Source organism: Palaemon carinicauda, chromosome 2 (genome assembly GCF_036898095.1).
Source record: "Palaemon carinicauda isolate YSFRI2023 chromosome 2, ASM3689809v2, whole genome shotgun sequence".
Lineage (NCBI taxonomy): Eukaryota > Metazoa > Arthropoda > Malacostraca > Decapoda > Palaemonidae > Palaemon > Palaemon carinicauda.
Genome location: NC_090726.1, coordinates 188,402,524 through 188,422,176, shown reverse-complemented (window position 1 = coordinate 188,422,176; position 19,653 = coordinate 188,402,524). Strand labels below are relative to the sequence as shown.

General features: G+C 42.7%; 1 long non-coding RNA gene across 1 annotated transcript in view; it reads right to left on the bottom strand.

Moving 5' to 3' along the window:
• Nucleotides 1–19,653, bottom strand: part of LOC137622483 (uncharacterized) — a 133,897-nt gene that overhangs the window by 113,112 nt on the left and 1,132 nt on the right. The window contains exon 3 of the long non-coding RNA XR_011040454.1: nucleotides 1,775–1,881. This is a non-coding gene — a long non-coding RNA (uncharacterized lncRNA). The remainder of the gene's footprint in view (nucleotides 1–1,774; nucleotides 1,882–19,653) is intronic.

Genomic DNA, 19,653 nt, shown 5'->3' with positions numbered 1-19,653 from the left:
TTTAGATGTTATCTGTAAGCAGGTACTGTACTAGCTTATTAAACACTCATCCCGCGATTTAGTTCCACATCTTCATGGTAACCTAATGAAAACTTACGAGGCTCACAATCTGTAGGCTAGTTTGAATGCAATGAACACCTTACAATCTTTTTGAACAGGGGTTGTAAGTTTAAGGCTTAGATCAGCCTGCTAAGATACCAACAGCCAATGGTAGGTTGCCACTAGGTTAAGCTTGGATGGAGAGAGGCCCTGGGTGCTGAGCATATCTACATATATTTGGTCTCAGGTATCTGTGCAATAACAGATCTGTCTTCTCTTTTGCCTATATCACTAATGAGCAGGGTGATTGTCCCATATTTATGAAATTTGTCCAGTGTATTGTATCGACCCTCCCAAGGACCACTTTTGTCCCGTAATTTTAATATTTAAAAAAAGACAGTATATTATAGAAATTTTACAAATAATTGATAAAGGTAGCGGCCCAAAATTGGCAACACTGCCGACGCAAAATTTCACAAAATACACGATAAAAGCGGCTACCCAAAATTGGCAACAGTCCCAATGCAGTTAGGCTATAATATCCTTTAAAGCTGTAAAACATCCTTGATTGTAATACAGTATGTATTGTAATGCTTTGACACATGCAATGAACAGCTGTTTGTAACGAACTCTACTATGAATACCCTTTAAAACAAAAGAAAAGTCAATGAAGTAGGTCCTGGACAATCTGGACCCAGGTGAGGGCTTTGCGTTGTGTAAATGTGTGCGTAACTTAGCGTAAGTTGAGAGTCTGTATTGTTCAAATACATCACCAATTTAAGCAACCCTTATTTCAATTTTCAAAATTTGGTCACCATGCTAATAAGCAACCTTTAAACAAAACTCCTAGAATACTAAAGCCTAAAATACACGTTAAAAAAAAAAACATCAAAATTTTGCATCAAAATTTTGATGTGTAACTTTGATACAAAATTTTGAAACATAATTGCCCACACACGTTTAGGCGTTTTTCCCATTAAAATTCAGTATCATCAAAATCTTCGACATGGATGCATCAGTGGCCATAGCACTAGTGTTGGCATTGGACTCTGATAAACCTCCTGGTAAACGTCGGAAATGGTCAAAAGACTAAAAAGTTTGATCAAAATTTTGACAGGAGCCCACACACGCATCAAGAATTTGACAACTCGTCAAAAACTATCAAATGGATTTGAACAATCAAAATTTTGCTTCAAATCTTTTTTTGACATCAAAACGTCCTACACACACTCAAATTTTGCATCAAAATTTCTATATCAAAATTTTGAAGCTTTTTTAGAACGTGTATGGGACCCTTAAGAAGCGCTGTAAGATTTATGCTGCTGTGGGTCTGATTTGAATCTGGCATCCCTGGGTTAGGTTAGGCTAGGATTGGATTTATGAATTTGGTCCAGAAGACCAGGCACTGGGGCTTGAGAGACCATTCAGTGCCTAGGTTAGGCTAGGTTAGGAAGTTTTAGTTGAGGATGCACCCTAAATAAAAGAGGGCATATGTCTTTTCTATCGTGGCATAATCAGCTATTCTGCAACTTCATCCATCGCCTTCATTTCATTCATAAATGGTAGGCCTATACCACTTTAAACTAAGTTGAATTAAGTATTCTACCTTAAACAGAACTAAAAGCATAACACTGGACTTGCACACCTCTTTTGGTCATGTTAAACTACAATAATAATAATAATAATAATAATAATAATAATAATAGTAATAATAATAATAATAATAGTAACTTACCTTTAGAAATACTGTACACAGCAAGAGACAGCGTTCTATTTATGCCATTACATTCTGTCCATTTTAATGCGATTCCATTGCAGAATCCAGGACTGGATAAAACAAGTCTGGAACAAGGTAAGATGAAATAAGTACCATTCCATTAGCAAAATAAAAGCCTATTAAATACAAGTTTCTATACCTCAACATCACTAAGCATATGCGGTAAAACTGTATTTAAGGACGGGGAAACATTAAAAATTTATTTGCGACAAAAATAAGTGTCATTTTCGAAGGAAACGGGTGTTTTTCTAAAAGGGACACTTGGTATTTACTGGGAAAGGTTTCCCCGTCCGTAACTATAATATTACCACACATGCATAGGCCAATGTTAATTGAAACTAACCTGGAAGCCAATCTACTGACCGAAAGAAAATCATTATCTAAACACCAACTCACCTCTGATTAATTTACCCAATCACCCTCCAGATACTCCAACATACAATGTTAAAGTGTGAAAGTTAGTGACAGGGCGATAAATCAGATTAGACAGGAATGTAAATAAGACTATTAACTGGATGAAGATTTAGACTAGGCTTAGTACTAGGCCTAAGACTGGGAATACGCCTAGAAATATTTTGGTGGTGAAATAAAGCCAATTTTCCTGAATTTGGAATAAATTTTTTCTCTAAGAGAGCCTACATATAAATTTTCTCACATGCAGTACACATGATTTTCACATAAAAAATATACGTAAATTTACCTGAGAATATAATTATATGAAATGTGTTCCGCTTATGTTCAAGGGTATATCGATGTCACATATATCGCTATTCATTATTCTTTAGCTCTCCATATGCCTATTATTCAATGCTTTGTTAATTTGTGTGATGATGAGTTTTCTAACTGCTCAAAGTTGAGCTTATGACGTTTACAGGTACAACTGGACACGTAAATATTTACCAAAACTCCTCACAAAAATAACCCGAACTATAAGTAATCAATTACTTCATTCTATTTAAGGATGCACTGAGGTATATTACAGTATTTAGTTAATGTTTCCAAACAAATTATACGATTTACATTGGCATTGGTGGCAGCCAAGGCCTTCAGAGACGAAACAGGTTTTACAAAACACTTCTAAACACAAACTGAAACGCAATAAAAAATGGGTAATGGGCATGCGCTCTTGCTTGACTAGTTGCCAAGTGCCAATTAAAGTGTGTTTTAACTGGCTGCATAAAAAAAATACTTTGCACTGCTCCTATCTTGTTTTATAATAATAACAATAAAAAAAATCTGTTTAACAACCGAGATTTCGAAGATTGTAATGGGGTATATCTATAAATGAATAGATAAGGGTAAAATATCTACAAGGATCTATGAATGGAAAAAATAAAACACACGCATATATATATATATATATATATATATATATATATATATATATATATATATATATATATATATATATATATACATATATATATATATATATATATATATATATATATATATATATATATATATATATATATATATATATATATATATATATATATATATATTACTTGCTAGGCTACAACCCAAATTAGAAAAATTGTCAAAATATTGGTACGCGAGGTTCGTGAATCTTATTTTTTTTTCTTTTTTTTTGGGGGGGGGACGGGGGATCTTGATATGTATATTATAAGCGAATTTCAATGGACGCTAAATAAGGCATGATATTTTAGTGAGTCTTATCAAAATATATAAAGTGGAATGTTTGATGGAATCTTATCAAAATAATTTATATAAAGCGAAAGGTTTTTTCCCTACATTATGAGAAAGTAAATGAATAAAAACTATGATCACTTTTAAAGAAAACTTCATTATTCTATTGTTTTATTTCAAGAAAACAATAAAGTGTCAAAAGTAACGGCGGGAATATTAATGCACTCTCTGTTGGCTTACGATCAAAGTTATGCAATCTATAACTCCATTTATGCTCAAAGTTGGGCAATAATGGTTCATGACTCATATGCACTAAGTACTAAGCTTGTATATATTAACGTAGGTGTATGCATATATTGAGTGTAGGCCTATGTATATATCTGAATACAACCATATAGCACACTTAATTCCCCTCCATTTAATTTTCAAAATGGCATATATTGTGCGTAGGCCTATTGAGTGTAGTCCTATGCCTATATTTGAATACAATCAAATGGCACACTTAATTCCACTCCATTTAATTTTCAAAATGGCATATATTGTGCGTAGGCCTATTGAGTGTAGTCCTATGCCTATATTTGAATACAATCAAATGGCACACTTAATTCCCCTCCATTTAATTTTCAAAATGGCATATATTGTGCGTAGGCCTATTGAGTGTAGTCCTATGCCTATATTTGAATACAATCAAATGGCACACTTAATTCCACTCCATTTAATTTTCAAAATGGCATATATTGTGCGTAGGCCTATTGAGTGTAGTCCTATGCCTATATTTGAATACAATCAAATGGCACACTTAATTCCACTCCATTTAATTTTCAAAATTACAGTAATACTGCAACAGACCTTTTATTTAGAGCTTAAAACAAGGCACTATTTTTGTAAACTGGGTGGTATTTACTGCTATTTGAAGAAAGATACAGCAATGAAAGATTCAGAGTAATAAGGATAAATAGGAAGCATCTTTGGTCATGTCTCTCTCTCTCTCTCTCTCTCTCTCTCTCTCTCTCTCTCTCTCTCTCTCTCTCTCTCTCTTCTATCATTTATTCGCTTACCATCCTGCTTTGTTTTACTATGTTTGACCTAAGTTGATAGCGTGTGATAAATCAAAATCTCAATTTTCATGAGTTGAACATTTTCTTTGGAATGACAAGGCTCACTCTAGAAATAGTTTGTTTCATTTTTCTTTTACATGAATATTTTTATTACCAAAGACAATTTTGCTTTTAATTTTCTCGATAGAGTATTTTTTATCGTTATCTTGATAATAATATGCTTATTAACAATGAGATGGAGTTACGACTCTCCTAAGACCATCAGATTCACCAAGAATTAAAAGAATCGGTTGAGAAAGTTTCAGAGCCAATTCACCCTGGTTTAAGGTTAAAAGGCCACTCATGAATGGCAGACACAAGGAACAGTGACAATGCCCTAGGGAGATTGACCATATATAGCCTACATATAATCATCGCCCAAGCCCCCTCTCCATCCAAGCTAGGACCAGGGAGGGCAAGGCAATGGTAACTGATAACTTAGCAGGAAGAGCTTTAGGCTTCCCAACTCCCGCTCCTTAGATTACAAGAAGGGTGAGGTTACAGACACTACAAGAAATTATCGATAGGCAAGGACACCTCCATTATTATTATTATTATTATTATTATTATTATTATTATTATTATTATTATTATTATTATTATTATTATTATTATTATAAGCTAAGCTACAACCCTAGTTGGAAAAGCAGGATGCTACAAGCCCAAGGGCTCCAACAGGAAAAAAAATAGCTCAACGAAGAAAGGAAATAAGGAAATAAAATAACTACAAGAGAAGTAATGAACAATTATAATAAAATCCTAAAAAAAAAAAAAACAGTAACATTAACATAGATCTGTTGAAAAATTATCCGTGCTGTAGTCTCACAAAAAAAAATATATATTCTTTGTCCATTTCTAAACAGAAACTTGCTCATAATTTCCATTGACGGACCATCGCAAAATTGGAACAATGCACTGAGAGGAAAGAGGCACAAAACAAATTCCAGTAATATAATGCGCAATACGACAAAGCTTCTTTTATCCTATGCAATAATTCTTTTCGTCTATGAAATGCGATTCACCCACAATTGTTATTCAACAACTGTTACCAAATTCCTCGGTCTAAACAATATCTGGAAAAGAAATAAATATATTTTTTCTATGAACATTATTGCTGGATGTCCAACTTGGCATTATTAGAACATTTCAACTTTAATTCTAAAAGGAATGAAAATGTAGATAATCTTGAATTTGGAAAATACGTTGATTCTGATTATTTCGGAAACGAAATTTTGTACTCGGACTTTCATTATGCATTGAGTGGATGGGATATTATCCTGTCCCGCCATGAGTTATCGCCCATTGAGTTTTTGGATGGCGTATTCCATTTCGTCAGATTTACCATTGTTAGTTTGATGCATTTTTCTTATACTGAATGAATAAACTAGCTTATCCTATTGCCATAAAGGAATAATACTTATTATTTTGTTCTCATTCCATAAGTTTATGGTAAGTTCAGGACTTTATGTTAATTCTTATTTGAAAATCTCTCCTTCTTCGCTTCTTTTCTTTTCTTTGCAATAGGAATTGGCTGACTGCATTGTCAACAGTGATTGGGAATGGCCTTTTAGAACTGGAAACAATTATTTTGGCCGTTAGCCTGGAAATAAAGCAACGCAATATAGTTTAAATGATCGATCTCCTTATGGTATCATGTCATAATTTTTTCGTATAATAGTATATTGATGGGGAGTCCACTAAGTAGGCTACGTATGGGACAGCTCTTCCTTTACTAAAGACGTCTTTCTTCCTGGTTCTTGGTTCCTAATCGCTCACTCCGCAAAATAAGTTTGCGGGCACTCCATCGCCTTATAGATAGGTGCAAAGTTTCTAAGGTTATTCTTATTATTATAATTAAGCTTATTTGACCTGTACCATAAATAAATTAATAATGAAATTCTTAATCTTTAAGTTTATCCCATTCTACCTTGAAATCAGATAGGATATCACCTCGCTATCATCAGTTTTGGCAACCTATTATGGTCACTGTACTTTTTAAATTATTATTTCATGTGCATTGCACTACTTATAAATGCAACCAGATCCCTGTTGGGATTTTTCAACGTACCTATACTCATGCCTAGTTTCATCCTGTCCTAATTTTGGACATGAAAATAAATGTTCGGTAGTATCTTCTTCATCTTTGCACAGGTCACACAAATTATCTGCATATTTTCTTGGTGAGCTTGCGAGTCAAGTTCATCTGTCTTTGGTGGTTAACTCGTGCACAAACGCAATGTGACTAGATGTGCGTTGCAAATTGTCTGACACAATGGCTAAACTGCTGCTTTTGGAGTCATGTAGTCTGTTCAGTAGCGAGGCTTGCCTTTTAAAAATCGGGATAAAATGGGAATTATAAGTTAAATCACATTACCATTTATTTCTGAATTACCTTACTTTTTACCCTGAATTCTAGTGAAATGCACATGCAAAGCAGGCTACTTTTCGTTATTGTACTCGTGAAAAGGAGTCCCTGCACCTCACAAGGTCCTTAGCTCCACAAGGTACGAGTGGCCTACGTAAGTTGTGTTTGGAGGAATAGTGTGTGACTCGTCCTAGGAAGTTGACCTGGAGTCCTTAGATGGAAATCTAGGCTAGGACGTTTCCAATACCACCTCGTCAGGGTATGGGGGACGCGACAGTATTAAGTTAATACTAGGAACACAAGGGAGCATGGTTTACCTGCAGAGGTTGAGGTCAGCTATGCAGAGACCAGGATGCTGCTTTCCCCAAGAGAGGGGAGGATGAAGAAAGAAGTAAGGGCCAGACATATTCTTTCATTTACACAGACTAAAACCGGGTAACAACGCCCTCAACCTTCTGCTACTTGTCCATTAAGGAGCCTGAGGTTACACCAGCTGTTGTGCAGCCACCACAGGGCCGATAGAAAAGGTATCTAGGCTCCTGTGGGTCACGTCCTGCAGGTAGTGGGCTGTGAAGGTTGTTTGACGCTTCCAGACCCCAGCTTGTAGTACCTGCGTCACAGAGAAGTTTCTCTTAAAGGCCAGGGACGTAGCGATGCCCCTGACGTCGTGTGCCCTAGGGCGACGTAACGGAGGGGGGTCCGGATTCAAGGCGTGGTGAATAACCCTTCGAATCCAAGCCGAGATGGTGTTCTTGGTGACCCTCCTCTTCGTCCTGCCCGTGCTTACAAACAACGCTTGCACGCGGGGACGGACTGCAGCTGTCCTCTTCAAGTAACGCCTCAGTCTCCTCACTGGGCATAATAGCAGATGGTCTGGGTCACTTGTTACAGAACGGAGACTCGTGACCCTGAAGGAGTCGAACCGTGGGTCCGGCACTCCAGGGTTCTGAGTCTTGGCAACAAACTCAGGGACGAACCTGAACGTTACCTCCCCCCATCCCCTTGAATGGACGATGTCGTACGCGAGACCATGAAGTTCACTAACTCGTTTGGCAGAGGCCAACGCGAGTAGGAAAGCCGTCTTCCAAGTCAGGTGGCGATCAGACGCCTGGCGTAATGGTTCGAAGGGAGGTCTCTTCAGAGCCCTGAGAACACGAACCACGTTCCAAGGAGGAGGTCTCACTTCCGACTGAGGGCAGGTAAGCTCATAGCTATGTATGAGTAAAGAGAGTTCTAGCGAGGAAGAAATATCCACTCCCTTCAGCCTAAAGGCCAGACTTAAGGCCAGACTTAAGGCTGAGCAATAGCCTTTCACCGCCGAGACCGAAAGGCGCATTTCTTCCCACAAATACACGAGGAACTCCGCTATTGCTGGAATAGTGGCATCGAGTGGAGAGATACCCCTCCCACGACACCAACCACAGAAGACTCTCCACTTCGCCTGATAGACTCCCGCGGAGGACTTTCGCAGGTGACGGGACATTCTCTCCGCAACCTGTTGCGAAAGGCCTCTCTCCGTGAGGAGACGCTGGATACTCTCCAGGCGTGAAGCCGAAGCGAGGCTACGGCTTTGTGGAAGATGTTGCAATGTGGCTGTCTGAGTAGCTCGTGTCGTGGGGGAAGTTCTCGCAGAAGGTCCGGGAACCATTCTGCGTGATGCCATAGCGGAGCTATTAAGGTCATAGACAGGTTGACCGATAGTCTGGTCCTGTTGAGCACCCTTCTCATCAGACAGAACGGTGGGAAGGCGTACACGTCGATGTTGTCCCACCGCTGTTGGAAAGCATCTTGCCAGAGAACCTTGGGGTCCGGGACTGGGGAGCAGTACAGGGGCAGCTTGAAATTCAAGGCTGTTGCGAACAGGTCCACCATCGGGGAACTCCACAAAGTCAGGACTTTGTTGGCTATCTGAGGATCCAAAGACCACTCGGTACTCACTATCTGTGTCGCCCTGCTCAGACTGTCGGCGAGCACATTCCTCTTGCCAGGAATGAAGCGAGCTGATAGTGTTATCGAGTGCTTCGGACCACCTCAGAATCTCTACTGCAAGATGGGGTAGCTGTAGTGAATAAGTACCTCCCTGCTTGTTGATATAAGCCACTACCATGGTGTTGTCGCTCATCACCACCACGGAGTGGCCCGCCAGGGTCCGTTGGAACTGTTGAAGAGCCAGATATACGGCCTTCATTTCTAGCAGGTTGATGTGCAGGTACTTTTCTGATTCTGACCAAAGGCCTGAGACTCTATGGTTCAGAATGTGGGGCCCCCACCCTTCTTTTGACGCGTCCGAAAACAGCGCCAAATCCGGGGGAAGGACGAGAAGATCCACTCCCCTTCGTAGGTTCTCGTCGATCAGCCACCACCGCAGGTCCGTCTGTTCCGTGGGTTCTATCGGGACCAGAGAGTCCGGGGAATCGGAGCCCTGATTCCACCGGGACTTGAGCCGCCATTGCAGGGATCTCATCCTGAGGTGGCCGTTTGGGACTAGACGGGCCAGGGAGGCAAGGTGACCAAAAAAAGGTAACCATAATTGGGCTGGAAGCTCTTCCCGCCTTGCTATCCTGTCGTCTGATGGAAAGGCTTTGTGGAGATTGGTGTCTAATAACATGCCTAGATAAACCAGTCGCTGGGACGGCTGCAGAGAGGACTTCTAGAGATTTACCATGATCCCTAGATCCTGGCAAAGTCCCAGAAGCCTGTCTCGGTGCCGAAGAAGGGTCGACTCCGAGTCTGCCAGGATCAGCCAGTCGTCCAGATATCGGAGGAGACGGATGCCGTTCCTGTGCGCCCATGACGAAATCAGGGTAAACACTCTGGTGAACACCTGAGGTGCTGTGGAGAGACCGGAACACAGTACCTTGAACTGGTAGGTCTTGCTGTCTAGGCTGAATCTCAGGTACTTCCTGGAAGACGGATGGATTGGGATCTGGGAGTACGCGTCCTTCAGATCCAGTGTGCACATGAAGTCTTGCGGTCTCACTGCAATTCTGACCGTTTCCGCTGTCTCCATGCTGAACAAAGTTTGCTTGACAAACTTGTTCAGAGCCGAGAGATCGATGACAGGTCTCCAGCCTCCAGACGCCTTCTTTACAAGAAAAAGTCGACTGAAGAAGCCTGGGGAGCCGTCGACGACCTCCTGGAGAGCATCCTTCCTGAGCATGGTCTCGACTTCTGCCCGAAGGGCCAGCCCCTTTGCTGATCCCATGGCATAGGAGCTCAACGACACTGGATTCGCTGTCAGGGGAGGTTGAGATGTTGTGAATGGGACGCGATAACCTTGGCCAATTACGGAGACCATCCAAGAATCGGCCCCATGTTGCTGCCACCTGTGCACGCAACTTTGAAGGCATCCCCCCACAGGTGGACACCCGGGGGGAATGCCACTCCTAGCGTTTGCGGCCACGGCTGCTCCCCCTAGGAGTTTTGCCTCCCCTGGAGGACTTACCGCCCCTCCTGTCCTTGACAGGAAAGGGCTGAGGCTTAGACACCTTCGTCTTAGCTGCCGGCACCAGTTTCGGTGTCTTGCACTGCTGCTGTTGATGCTGCTGCGGAGCTGGAGGCTTGTAGGGCCAAGATGCGAGGGCCCTCTGGAGGAGCAAGTCTTGGTTCGACTTCCTCCACCTCTCAGATGTGCGTTCCAGGTCCTTGGGCTCGAACAGGCTTCCTCCAAGGATGGAGGAGTGTCTGAGCCTGCAGACATCCACGGCGGGGACCTTCGGATGGAACTTCTCGGTCACCGCGTCCCAACGCTTCAAGATCGAGTTGGCCCACAGGTTGGTAACCTGGTGGGCCAGAAACTCGATGGAGCGGGTGCCCGAGAGGAGGAAGGTCGCCAGGGCCTTCCTATTGCTCTCCTTAGACAGATCCTCGGAGCGCAATAGGATGCCCAGAGAACCCAGCCAGACGTCCAGCCACGAAGTGGCCTGCATGGCACACTTTGCGACCTTCTCCTGGCTCAGGATCTCCGACGCCGAGAATGTCACCTGCCGGGCGGAGAGCTTCTCAAGCGGAGTTCCCCTTGTAAGCTCTTCCACCGAGTGGTGGAGGGGAAGAGCTAGGCTGGACTCCCCCATGATCTCAAAATACCTCCTCTGCTGTAAACGAGGAGGTGGGAGGAGTCTATTCCCGGCAGAGGAACGGCTGGAGGAGGCGAGAGCTGAGCTTCGACCTTGTCTCTGGCACTCTTCACCCCCTGGGACCAGGGCAAAGCCGCGCTGGCCTTCGGGGGCTTCTGGGTACCGTAGACCTGGTCGAGGACAGTGTCCTTGCCTTCGCGAGGGGCGATCTACAGGTCCTTGAACTTGTTGAGCTGCCTCATCAGATTCAAGACCTGCCAGAAGGCGTGCTCAGACTCGTGCTGCTCACCTCCCTGCGGACTGGCAGCTAAGTCAAGTCTCCCGTCCCCAGAGGCTCTTCCTGGGGAGACACGTGGACATTCTCCCGGGGTTTGGTTGGCCCTGGACGAATCCGCGAAGACGACTTCGGGATTGTCTTTGAGTCCTTGGGTTCCCTCCTGGGCTGGATACAGGACTCCAGTAAAGAGGTCTGGAAGGTACCTTCCACGCGAGTCGTTTCTCATCCTCGAGGCAGGGTTTCTCCCCTTGGTGCCATGGGAGAGGCACCCGCCTCGCTGGACTCTCCTGAGGACGGAAAGGCCTCGTCCACAGGAGAAGGAGAAAACGACTGCGAAGGGGATGGAGCCTTCCTGACGGACCTCTTAGGAGCCAACTTCTCCCTGGGAGAAGTCACCACGAAGTCCACTCCTCTCCTTCTTTTCAGCGGAGGCGAGTCTGTCCTTGGCTTGAGACCCAGGTCGGCGAGGGCCGGCTTCATAGCCTGCACCACCGCCTTCATCAGGGGCCAAACCAAGACTGACGGGATACGGACGCAGTGTCCGTAATCCCCGCTGGAGGGAAGGGGATCGCCCGATCCTTCGGAGTGGACACAACAGGGCCTACCTGTAAGGAAGAAAGGGAAGAATGTTGCTTGAACCTCTCCGACGACTCTTCCTGGTCCTGAAAGAGAGACCTGCGCTTGCGCGGTGGAGATCCTGACAACGATCTAGAAGGAGCACGCGTCCCAATCGTAGGCGCGAGTTGCGAAGCCCGGCGAGAACGGGGGTCGCGCTGGGGTTCGTGCTGGCACTCGCGCGGAGGGGCATTCAAAGAATCGCGCGCAGGAGGCTGCTGGAGCACGGGGATAAACGCGGCCGGGCGCGTTCGCGAGTAGGCGCTGGCGAGTGAGCGCGTTGGCGCGCAGGTGAAGGAGCTTGCGGGCGCGCAGGTGAATAAGCGCGTGAGGGCTGCGGAGATCGCTGATGGTCAGGAGTATGGCAAAGCGCAGGAGATCTACGGCGTCCTGGAGATCTGTAGCGCGTGGGCGAGCTATGGCAAGGCGGCGAGCGATAGCGCGTTGGTGAGCGATGGCGCGTTGGCGAACGCTGGCGCTTCGGCGAGCGATGGCGCATTGGCGAACGATGGCGCGCAGGCGACCGACCGCGCACAGGCGATTTGGCGAGTGTGCGCGTAGGAGTCTTCTGGCGATCTAGATCATGGGCGCGTTGGCACGTAGGCGAGCGCTTGCGCGCAGGCGATGGATCGTGCGGGTGCTCTGGAGAACGTTGGCACCCAGGAGATCGCTGGCGCGCAGCAGGGTGTCGACGCGTAGACTGGGGCGCAGGATCAGGTTGCGCGGCGACGCGCAAAGACGAACGCTCGCTGACGATCAGGAGAGCGCTGGCGAGCAGGCGAACGCTAATGAGCAGGAGAGCGCTGGCGCGGTGAGTCTGGTGGCTGCAACTCTGAAGAGCGCTGAAGCGCTACTTAGTTGAGCGCACAGGGGAACCCTGACGCGCAAGGGAAGCCCCCACACCGTGGGAGACATCCCTTTGCCCCGAAAGGACCGTTGCCCGTCAGCTGACGAGATTAGGTGGTGCCTGCTGCGCATCTGCTCCGGAGGTGGAAGGTCTGGTAGGCATAGGAGATCGCGAACAATCTTTGGAGAGGTCCAAGGACGTGGCTGCTACGGTCTGCTCCCGTCGAGGAGAATCCTCTGCAGAGGAATGAGGTGGGGACGACTCAAAGAGGCGCCTCTTGACTCCCTTATAGGGAGACGGGAGGCCCCTGCGACGGAGAGGACGATGAGCCTTACGGCGAAGGTGGCCACGAGGAAGGTCATCCGGGTCGTCGGTCCTCCGAAGAGGAGTCTCAGTCAGTGCGCTCCTCCTCCGAGGAGGGGTACCCACAGGAGAGACCGTGGGACCCAACTTCCCCTTCGAAGGATGTTCGGAAGGGGGAGCAGGGCCTTCAGCAACGTCCACAACGGCAGCCACAGCAGAGGTTTGACCAGACCCGTCGGAAGCCTCTGCCACAACCACGTCGACAATAGACAGATAAGGTCAAACAGGGCTTCCTTGGAGGGCAAGCCCTTAAGCCCCAAGGAAGCCAAAAGCTGAAAAAGATCATCATTAGACACAGCATTAGGATCAGAATCAAAATCCTCCCCCTGAGGAGGAGGGGGAGCCGCCCCGCTATGGGAGGCGACGCCGTCTCCCGCACCCCGAGATCGGGAAACAGAACAAGGGTCTACGCTACCACTCGGCGGCCTCCCACGAGAGGCCGGCCGAGCGGGAGCTTTGGAGGAGGTTTGGGCGGCGGAAGAAGAGTCCCAGGAGCCTTCCTCCTTCAAGGCAACCCTTGAAGGAGAAAGGTCTCTCTTGGACTTCTTCTTACGCCGCCGGCCAAACCTCTCCCACATATTAAGTTCTTATCACACCGTTGACCTCGACACTGCGGGCAAAGGGTCTGAGGATCTGTCTCGACCACCGACATGAAGGTACCTCAGGGGCGGCCGGAGAGTCCAGGGCACTTGCGCATAATAGCGATGAAGGGCGAGGCCAACTTCCAAACACACAAATCTGAGGAAAAGCAAAAAAAAAAAAAAAAAAAAAAAAAAAGATTAAGGCTCTCAAATGCGAGGACGAGAGACAGACACGTCTGCACATTGTCCGAGCCAAAAGTGAAGTGAGACAACTCACCGGTGTGTGGGGGGGGTTGGGGTAGCAAGCTACCCCTTCCCCTACCCCCTTGCTAACTAGCGCGGGGGTAGTTAACCCTCATTAAAATTCTATTGGCTCGTCAATTTCAGCTACGCTGAAAGTAAACCCAATGTAAATAGCGTGGTTTGTATTTCGGTTACGGAACAATTCTTTTTTATGATCGTCGAGATCGTCGACATATTCCGGCCATATTGTTTAGCCAGATCGCTAACACGTACACCTCGCTCATGCTTTTCTATGATTTCCTGCTTTAATTCTAATGAAAGCATAGACTTCCTCTTTTTCTCACCACTACTACTACTTCCTGAACCGAAACTAAGCCTTTTAGGACCCATGATTACGGAACACAGAAAACAACACGTGAAAAGGCAAGATAAAAAACTGTTAAAACTGAGCAAATAGAGGACAACCACACGATGCACACGAGATGAGAGGACTAATCAAGGTGACGCTCGACTGGCGTCCCTCTGATGTGCTGCCGTCTAGCGGCGTCAACAACAAACGACACTGGACGCTTTCGAGAAAATTCCACGGGTAAGCGTATTGTTTACTTCGTATGTTGGAGCAACACTTCGTATGTTGAGACAGAAATTTGGTCGAATTTTACTTTGTATGTTGAGACATAAATTTGGTAGAATTTTACTTTGTATGTTGGAAAATTCGTATGTTAGGACAATTGTATGTAGAGGTTCCACTGTAATTCTATACAATAGCTCCACCACTAATAATTTTGATATTTTTTTTACAGATGAATTATTCTGTGCTTTATCTAAAGCTGACTTTTTTTTTTTTTTAGAGGAGGGACAGTATTCTTAACCTATTTGTTAACCTTTCCAATCTTGGGGGACCCTCAGTGGGAAACCTGGGTTTTTGGGAGGGGAATGAATTAAAGAATTTGTTTTAACATACGAATAATGGCACATGTAGAATTAGTGATAAACAAGGCCACCAACTATCCTAAACAAACTACCTAACCTAACCTATAGTCTATTTTTTATAGCGGAGCATATTTGCACTGACTCACAGGGCGTGCCCTTTTAGCTCGGAAAGGTTCCTGATACCTGATTGGTCGGAAGTATTTTTGTCCGAACACCTTCATTGTTCTCAAATAATTACCAAGTAATGTGAATCAAAACTTATTTACTAACCTATATTTCTTCATCACATATATGTTTTGTCAATAAACAATATGAAAGAATAAATATATTATAAAGTATCGTCATGGTAAGTCTAAATTTAATAACCCAATCGGCCGAAGTCAACGACAGCAGCTTGTTTTCGGATGCACGCTTTGTAATTTTGTAATTTTTCACATATTTTAACACAAATTGGGATAAATTACACTCAGCAAAAAGGAAATATGTTATTATAAACTTTCTTTAAATACCAGAATTTACCAAAAACCTGGAATTAATAAAACCCTATATTTGTGAAAACTTATGGGGAGGTAAAAGAACAGCCTGCAGCGGCCTGGCGGGAAAACAATCCTTTCTGATTGTCATAGACGCAGTTTTTTTTTTCCGTAATATAGTTCAGCCTATTCCTTTCAGTTAAAATAGTCTTGCATTGTCTCTCCTCTTGATATTTTGCTTAGTATTTTCCCACATTCCTGTTTCTCACCTAATATCTACCTATTTTCCCGGATATCCCTTCTTTCATATAGGCCTATGTGATATCCGCACTACGATTCCTTATGTTTTGTACCTTACGTCAGTAAGTATGTAAATAATAATAACAGCATAAATTTTATGCTGTGTAGCTAGTATAGCCTATTTTGTAAACCTGTTCAGTAGCTCACATTATATCAAATGAAATTAAGTATAGTATTTTTTACTTTTATTCCCGCCTCTACACTATTTTAATGAGACTAGCACGCGCTTCCCTTCAGGGCAACACTCTCCACAGAGGCTAAGAAATAAGGAATCGTAGTGTGGATATCACATAGGCCTATATGAAAGAAGGGATATCCAGGAAAATAGATAGATATTAGGTGAGAAACAGGAATGTGGGAAAATACTAAGTAAAATATTACGAAGGGGAACAATGCAAGACTATTTAAACTAAAAGGAATAGGCCGATCTATATTACGGAAAAAAAAAACTGCATCTATGACAGTCAGAAGGTACTGTTTTCCCGCCAGGCCGCTGCAGGCTGTTCTTTTACCTCCCCATAAGTTTTCACAAATATAGGGCTTTATTAATTCCCATGTTTTTGGTAAATTCTGGTATTAAAAAAAGTTTATAATAACATGTTTAACTTATGCTGAGTGTAATTTATCCCAATTTGTGTTAAAATATGTGAAAAATTACAAAATTACAAAGCGTGCATCCGAACATAAGCTGCTGTCGTTAACTCCGGAGGATTGGGTTATTAAATGTAGACTTACCATGACGATACTTTATATATTCTCTCACATTGATTATTGACAAAACATATATGTGATGGAGAAATATAGGTTAGTAAATAAGTTTTGATTCACATTACTTGGTAATTATTTGAGAACAATTAAGGTGTTCGGACAAAAATACTTCCGACCAATCAGGTATCAGGAACCTTTCCAAGCTAAAAGGGCACCCCCTGTGAGTCGGTGCAAATATGCACCGCTATAAAAAATAGACTATAGTAGCCATAGTCTTACCTAGCGAGTGGGGGCTTAACCCCCAACAGACCCCCCTTACACAGACATATTAAATATAAGACAGCCTAAAACCCTTTGTGTATTTACTTAGGTTGGAGGGTAAAGATGAGCTGCACCTTTCTGACTTAATACTCAATGCACAATAACCTTACGAATGAATGAGCACCAATGATTTATGGTATTGTGAGAAATTCTTAATTCCTTTTCAACAAATTTATAACTAAATTTAACACAAATATAATTATATACAAGTAACAAATTAGATTCTCTATGTAAAGGAGACTTTTCAAACCAAATTCCCTTAAAAATGCATGCGTAAAAACTACACCTTTTTTCACTTTTTTCTTGTTTTTTCAATACAACACGCCTTCTGTCACACCTGAATGCTCTTTTGTTAATATCAAGTCGGTACTTAGAAGCACAGGTGGGACAAATAGTGTCACTTTCATTTTTAATAACACCATAATCTTGGCAGTACTTTATGATTCTTTCAATGTTACCACAATAATGCAAAACCAAATCTTTATAATTTAAACAACAATTGAAACAAGAACTTGGGAGAAACTCCACAGAAATTTATGTCAAAGTACTAGATGGTAGATAAGAAACCACACCAGAAGTTAAAGGTTCACACTCTTCCATGGCTCTCAAGACTGAAAAATTAGCGGTGGAAATTGTGTGAAGTGTCGAAAAGTGTTCAGTTTCCTAGAAAAACTATCACCTGATTGAGTATTCAAGTCACGTGATTCTAGTTTTGTTAAAATGCTAGCCCCAATTAAAATGTAGATAATAATCATTGGTTAAAAACTATGAAGTTTGGGTGACGTCTTGCTACGTAGAATAAAGTCGATGATGTAATGATGACATAATCTCTGTTTTTAACATAAAAACGAACATAAGAGAGCTCAGTCTGAAGAGGAATTTGAGAATTATGAAGTCGACTTTTTTCAGGTGGGTCAAATTTAATTTTGATTTTTAAACCACTTCTAGACCTAGCGCCGCTCAGATTTATATATCAAACAAAACCTTGGACTTCCCTCTTTTCAGTAAAAGGACTTAAATTTGATAACTTGCTGGTAGAGCTACTGTCTACAATTACCCAAATAAGATCTGAGCAATTTAGATAAAGTTGATATACAGTGTAGTTAGGTTTCAATGTATCTCTGCCCTCTAATGTGGTACACTTTCCAAATCAAATTCCCACTGTAGGGCTAAGTTACACACAGGGTGTTATAAGGTTAATCAAGCATCTAATCTGAAAATAAATATTGCTAAGATGGCTAATAAAAAAACAAAACAAAATAAAATTCACCAGTTCTAGAGATACCAGCATGAACCTACAGCTTGTTACCATATACATGTGATAAAAAAATATCTAAACAAGATGATATAAAAAGTCTCAATGGACAACAAACTATAGCTTTCAGATGTTATCTGTAAGCAGGTACTAGCTTCTTAAACACTCAACCCACAATTTAGTTCCACATCTTCATGGTAACCTAACGAAAACTTCCGAGGCTCACAGTCTGTAGGCTAGTTTGAATGCAATGAACACAACCTTACAATCTTTTTGAACAGGGGTTGTAAGTTTAAGGCTTAGATCAGCCTGCTAAGATACCAACAGCCAATGGTAGGTTGCCACTAGGTTAAGCTTGGATGGAGAGAGGCCCTGGGTGCTGAGCATATCTACATATATTTGGTCTCAGGTATCTGTGCAATAACAGATCTGTCTTCTCTTTTGCCTATATGACTAATGAGCAGGGTGATTGTCCCATATTTATGAAATTTGTCCAGTGTATTGTATCGACCCTCCCAAGGACCACTTTTGTCCCGTAATTTTAATATTTAAAAAAAAAAAGTATATTATAGAAATTTTACAAATAATTGATAAAGGTAGCGGCCCAAAATTGCCAACACTGCCGACGCAAAATTTCACAAAATACACGATAAAAGCGGCTACCCAAAATTGGCAACAGTCCCAATGCAGTTAGGCTATAATATCCTTTAAAGCTGTAAAACATCCTTGATTGTAATATGTATTGTAATGCTTTGACACATGCAATGAACAGCTGTTTGTAACGAACTCTACTATGAAATGAATACCCTTTAAAACAAAAGAAAAGTAAAATGAAGTAGGTCCTGGACAATCTGGACCCAGGTGAGGGCTTTGCGTTGTGTAAATGTGTGCGTAACTTAGCGTAAGTTGTGAGTCTGTATTGTTCAAATACATCACCAATTTAAGCAACCCTTATTTCAATTTTCAAAATTTGGTCACCATGCTAATAAGCAACCTTTAAACAAAACTCCTAGATTACTAAAGCCTAAAATACACGTTAAAAAAAAAACGTCAAAATTTTACATCAAAATTTTGACGTGTAACTTTGATACAAAATTTTGAAGCATAATTGCCCACACACGTTTAGGCGTTTTTCCCATTAAAATTCAGCATCATCAAAATCTTCGACATGGATGCATCAGTGGCCATAGCACTAGTGTTGGCATTGGACTCTGATAAACCTCCTGGTAAATGTCGGAAATGGTCAAAAGACTAAACAGTTTGATCAAAATTTTGACAGGAGCCCACACACGCATAAAAAATTTGACAACTAGTCAAAAAATATCAAATGGATTTGATCAATCAAAATTTTGCTTCAAATCTTTCTTTGACATCAAAACGTCCTACACACACTCAAATTTTGCATCAAAATTTCTATATCAAAATTTTGAAGCTTTTTTAGAACGTGTATGGGACCCTTACGAAGATTTATGCTGCTGTGGGTCTGATTTGAATCTGGCATCCCTGGGTTAGGTTAGGCTAGGATTGGATTTATGAATTTGGGCCAGAAGACCAGGCACTGGGGCTTGAGAGACCATTCAGTGCCTAGGCTAGGCTAGGTTAGGAAGTTTTAGTTGAGGATGCACCCTAAATAAAAGAGGGCATATGTCTTTTCTATCGTGGCATAATCAGCTATTCTGCAACTTCATCCATCCCCTTCATTTCATTCATAAATGGTAGGCCTATACCACTTT